Genomic DNA, 6,474 nt, shown 5'->3' with positions numbered 1-6,474 from the left:
GCTTTTTTGTCGAGGGAACCAGAAGGTACCCATGCGCAGCTTACTTCCGGGTTTTAGAACGCGTCACTGCACCACTCTAGTGTTGAAAAAAGTTGTCATGCATACATTCAAGTCTTTTATTAAAAGGCAGCCAGGTTTAAATGCCGTCAGAAAGTTTTACAGTTAAATGCTATTGCATTACATATTTAAATGTTAAAGGAGAGATATGCAAGCTAGTTTAACATGTTCATGCATATTTTTGATGTATATGGTTAAGGCTACAGGAGAGTTTTGTAAATGTTTTTTTTCAAAGTGATCTTTGATTTACTTTATACTTTTATTTATTTTTTACATAAGTGCAAATTGGTTGCATAATTTGCTCTATGAATTTTATTTATTTATGTATTTTTTTTTTTATTAAAAAAATATTGTATTTTATTATAAAACAGAATAGGTGATGCATATTTTAAACACATCCCAATACATGTTAAGGTGTTTTAAAGAGAATATTCCTGTCTTTATGTGAACTGAGCTAAACAAAGTGTTATAAGTTTAAGTCAAAATAAAATTAGTTTACAGTAAACAAAACACAGTATTGTATTGATGTACATTAGATAAAGTTTTTGCTTTGTAATAAAGAAAATATATTAAGCTATAATAAAAAATATTGCCTGCAACTAAATGAAGTATTTATTTGTATTGGTTTAGCAAACTTAAAAACTTAGATCTAATAATAAATATGAGGTTAGTCCAAAATGAAAAATTAAGTTATAACAAAGTAATAAATGTTGTGCGGTCTTCAGAATGAATCATCTTATTACTTTGTGTGAATGTAAATACATATCTTAGACGGAAGCAATATTTTTTACTTAACTCGGCTTCATTTTTTGAGGTCAAAAAATGTATTTGGAATAAACGAAAAAAAACGAGATGTAACCAATTAGCAGTGACGTGCGGTGAGGTTCATGGCTGGTGAGGCACTGAGTCAGATTTACAAATATTATATTTTGACCTTAATCGAAATATTCGGTTATTTTCAAAAGCTTTTTTAGTCTGATGCTTCGATTCATTTTAAACAGACTGTTCAACAAAAGGATACCCAAAATCTAAATATTGGATTGTTCTTTCTTAGTAAGATCCCATTTTCATTACAAATGTGGTCTTACCTTGACTTGAAGATGAAGTCCATGCTATCCTTCTGGACAACAATCTCTATTACTTTTTTGTAAAAGTCCTCCTTATCTTTCTGTAGTTTCAAAAGTCTAGTTTGTTGTTACGTCTACCGTCTCTGCGTAGAATTACAGTAGCAACAAGAACCTGTGGGCTCACGTGCGCCCCCTTTAGTGCGGCAGAGGTTATGGCTGCCTCCCCTGGTGCATTTTCATTGCCGTTGATACCAGCGAGCCTAAATATCATATATACGTGAAATAAGTTATTTAGAGACTATGGATGGCGAGGATAAATGTAATAAAGGGATCTACAAACATTACATTGGTGACCTACAGTGAGATGGTAACAGGCATGCGCTTAGGGCCCGCTTTCCAGCCAGTTTCTGTGGGGTGACGCATTCTGAAGTGAGGCAGAGCTCATCTGTGCCTCAACTCAGCCCACAGTAAATGGCTTGAGCGCGCTCACAAAATAAGTGCCCGCGCTGCATTAGTGCCCGTGCTCCAGCAAGTTACTGTGGGTTTATGAGAGGCAGAGCACGTGCCTGCCTCACTTGTCATCGCTCCCGTAGCGGAGCTCGGCAAATTTGCTGATTTTGACTATAAAAAGCGATTAGAATCATACATAAATCACACTTACAACACAGATCAGTGGAGACATTTTATTATTATTACTATTTCGTTTTTCTTTAGTTGTTTTTCCGTTACATTGGAGTATGACAGGTGAGGCTCTGCCTCCCCTGCCTCCACTGACTGCACGTCACTGCCAATTAGCGAACATTTTTTAAGTTGATCCAAAGTATCAATTTTTTCAGTGCAGGAGCAGTCTTTTAACCAATGTGATGGATTACATCCTATAGGACACACATTGATCATTGACACTTCAAAAGACCCTTGCACCTGTTTTAGGGGGGTTTTACCATAATTTAGCATCATTCCCAAGGCACCAGTACCTTGTTTCTGATGCCAGTGTGGTGTTTTCTCCATCCCTCCCTCCTTTCCTGACCCTTAAAGACTACAGTAGGTTGACCCTTGTGAGTCGAGTGTGGCTTCCTGTGACCATCTTGTCTGTGTGAGTCATGGGCGTAGGAAGCATCCTGAATGTGGGGGGGACATTTTTAACGGGGGGTGTGGGGGCGAAAAAAATATATAGATTTCCTGTATTCTGGTGCATTTTAACAGGTGGTTTGATACTTTTATGTGGCTATACTAGCATGAGGAAAATGATGGGTACATTTTGTAATTTCATCCAGTAGTAAAGAAAGGAAACATATTTGATTATTAATTCAGAGCTGTCTTTGAATTAATAAAAAGCAGTTTAAATGCCCATTTTTTGTACATTTATATACAACAATAAATATTTGTGAGTGCATTGAGAGATATTGTTGTGGAGAGTCATTTATATATAAATCGCAAAATACATTTGTGAATCCTTCTGTGAGCATTTATTAATATTGAGACTGATCTGACTCCATACGGATGTTAAGTTCACCTAGGAATGGTATCATTGACTTAAATGTTCAAATAAATGTTGCTCTTCTGTCTATATTGGTCATATGATGCCCCTTGACTGAAATGTTTCCTGTTCAATATCCCCACTGATTTCCTTAAAATCCTGGGATGAGAGTCCACATCACAATTTACTCTCAACTGTCATTTCCCTTTCATCACTCACCTCAGGAATGGACCTCTCTCCACTGTCCCTGTATTCTGCCTCTGACTCACTCTCAAGTGCCTAGATGTCAAGAGAGGTGGTGAAGTGATAATTATTTATTGAGCAGTATACTCTTTCACATTGAATCATAACAAGTCATACTGAATGTAAATACAACTGACTCTAAAGTAAGTCCCAGTCTGGGACATTTTGAAGACTCAAAGTCCCAAGCAGTAGGTAGAATATTAGCTAGTCTATGTAATGTGCACAGAAAATAAATAGTTAACTGAATACTGGGATGGAAATAGCCTATAAGCACTCAGTAAAACATAAACACACACAAAAAGCTTCTGAATGATAAGAAGTATAATTAAAACATAATGCACATTACCATTTTGAGAGAGAGTACCTAAGTTAAAGAACTCAGAAAAGAATCTCTTATCGAACTGAGGCTCCAGTAAAACACACTGACTGCGTCTCTACATGGACATCAGTAAGCCGTTTATGAGTATTATCCAGGTTATGATCATATTGGGGATATGGTGTTTACATGAGAGAGATCGGATTATTCATGTTCCCTGTTTACATGATAAATACTAGTAACCTGGCATTTCGATGCCTTTTCTCATCTAAACTATTCAGTATTTGTATCTCTCTATCATGACATAAAGACGAAACTCCTCTCCAGAAGTGAGACGCCGCCATCACTGTTAACTGATTAACTGCTACCAGCTGATGACTTACTTTCCTCTTCTTTGAAAAAAATGTTCTTATGTCCATGTTGTCTGGGGGAGAAAACATATCAAACCAAGAGATCGTCAGCTTTGATTTTCGCTGTATTAACCATTTCCTGAACATTTGGTGTGTGTGCCTTACCTCCGCTACCGGCATCGCTTCATACAACAGATCTGAGCTGTCCAACTATGACAACACTCCTTGAACATGCGCGCGCTATGTGAGAATCTGCCTTGGTACAAAGTAGCAGTGAAAACATGGTACGGAGTTTCATTGATTTGGGCATTCTCTCAATAAGCAAGTGGAATGGATTTCATTTGATAGTGAAGCACTGACACAGCGCTCTACAAAGTGCGGCGAGTGGATAGACCGATTCACGGACTTTCCGCATAGTAAAAGTGGGGGTGGTCTAAACTAATCATTTGAAAAAGTGGGGGGGACTTGTCCCACCCTCATATAATGGCTGCGACGCCCATGGTGTGAGTCCAGAGGATGGCTGCAGTGAGAGATTCAGGGGTTCACCTCTGCCACAGCAATGATTCTGATTTAGAGGTTAACAATGGGGGCCAAAAAGGGTTCCCAGAGGGGGTTATGGACAGGAACTTCTGGGACCTCTGCCCCAATGATGGCTGACATTCGGCGTGTATATTTCATCCTTGGCGGTGGGCTGTGAAAGGCTTTTGTTTGGATTGGGAAGGATCTGGAGGAAGGTGGTTCCCAACTCTGGCAGAGAGCTTTTTCAGTGCCCTTCGCTTGGATCTCGCCACCTCCCAGATCGAATCCCGGCTCCTGGCGTGTTGATTGGTTTACGTAAAGGGTGTTCGAGGAGGTGTCCAGAATAATCTTCTAGCAAGTACGTCACCAGGTGGGTCTGGGAGAGATGGGGCTGTATTTGGACGTTGAGGTGGGCGCAAGACACGGCTGATCTAATAAACTGAACTGACAACATTATTGATGAGCATGTAACTATTGGAGCAGGCAGATCCCAGCAAAAGTTAGAAAGTTATGATTGTCTTAAAAAAAAAAAATTGAATCAGGTTCAGATATGTAATTTGATCTCAACTGTTTGTAAAGAAACCTGTATACATTTCACAAAAAACTATCTGAAATCAAACTCAAGTTTTGACACAGCAGCACAGGAACCTGAAGTCACATTAATGTGAGACCACAGCTCCACCTGCTGACGACAGGAGGAGATTACAAGCACCTGCAGTTATGATGAAGCTGCTTACATTTCAGTATCAACACTTTAAATGTGTACAAATATGGAAAAACTGCCATTTAAAAATTATAATTCTTAAGATTTTCAGTTAATCAAAACACATTGTTGAGCTTTAACAACTGAATGTATTCACTCTTATTGCCTTCCTGCTGTGTATAAAAGTCGTCTTTAAATTGAACTGTTTATAACTTTACACATCTATTACTCTGAGCCCTCTCTCTACTGTATTGCAAACCAAGAAATGGAAACACTGCATGTTTTGTTGTTGTGTATTTGGAATAAAGTTTGTTATAGCATATTTTTAAATGGATGCTTGGTCTCAAATGTACATTCTGTCAGATATTGTGTCATGTCATTGTCACATCTTTGGTCATCATGAGTCTTGGATTTGCTCTGGTCTTTACAACAACAAAGGAATGAAAAGCATTATGTTGACATTGAATTATTGCTTTATAACTCAAACTCAAAGCACAACAGAAACCAGGGGACACTTGTTGCGCTTGTTGACGTTGTTTCATAATTGTAAGTGTTTTTGTAAAATGACTAGGTTAGCTACGTTAGCTAGATAGCTTACAGCAGATCTGCCATAATATCAGAAAGAATCATGCGATCACATTGTTAAAATAAGCCTTAAAAAATTACATTTTAGGTGAGTTTCCAACAAGAGCGACAGTGGGCTCACTTTATAATCCCCGAACATCAACAAGCGCTCCGGTCCCAGCTGTGTGCGTCAGTTTTTAGTGTCCCCATTTCTGTTGTGTTTTGAGCTTCTTGCAGCGTTTGATTCATGCAACACTTTGAGTAAACCCTGCGCATGTTTCTTCAAGTTGGTGAAGATGTTTCTTCGTTTTGGCACATGTGTTTTCATAATGTTTTTTAAACTTCAGCACGTGTCTCCTAATGGACATTTTTTGGCCCGTGTGTGCACCTCTCAGCCACCATAAAAACAGTTGTACTATTATAAAATGTGTCTTCATAGGGTGTGCATTATTAGACATCAAAAAGTTCCTTATATCTGCTTAAAACTATAACACAGGGTTAAATATCAAATCATGTATTGTAATTGTGTAATTAATTATGTGTGTACTGCTCATTAATGTTAAATATTGAGACTTAAAGAAAATTGGCTTGCACTGTTGGAGGACTCTAACGGGTAAACATGTCAATTTGACCAGGAACATGTAATGGTTTCATGGACTATCGTAGAAGTCACTCAGTATCAACAAAAATGTAATTTGTATTCCCTAATTCTTATTGTGCTGTCTTATTGTGCTCATTTATTGATGGTTAGGTTCAATGTGTGAATTGAGCCTGAGACTGTCGGAGCGACGATCACACTCCCGTTCTCAGCCGACATCGTGTTGGCAGCTGGAGGTGAAGCAGCTGGAGGTGAAGCAGCTGGAGGTGAAGCAGCTGGAGGTGAAGCAGCAGCAGCAGAGGAGGAGGAGGAGGAGGATGCAGCTCTGACCATCTCTGCAGATAAAACATACAGATGCAGAGAATCATGTTTAAAAATCAGAATACCTTTGTCCCACAGAGGGGGAACTAACATTGTTAGAGCATAAGTAAAGAGCCAAAGAGTATTACACAAATTACAACTTACAAAATACACAAATCCAGTACCAGAAAACCATGAAGTCACTGATTTTGCTTATATTATAAGTGCATTTAAGACACATCCACTGCACCTGCATAATTCTTCGTCAACTCCGCTGCAG

The sequence above is a fragment of the Trematomus bernacchii genome, unplaced genomic scaffold, assembly GCF_902827165.1.
Source record: "Trematomus bernacchii unplaced genomic scaffold, fTreBer1.1, whole genome shotgun sequence".
NCBI classification, from domain to species: domain Eukaryota; kingdom Metazoa; phylum Chordata; class Actinopteri; order Perciformes; family Nototheniidae; genus Trematomus; species Trematomus bernacchii.
Note: the sequence above shows the minus strand (reverse complement) of the source record.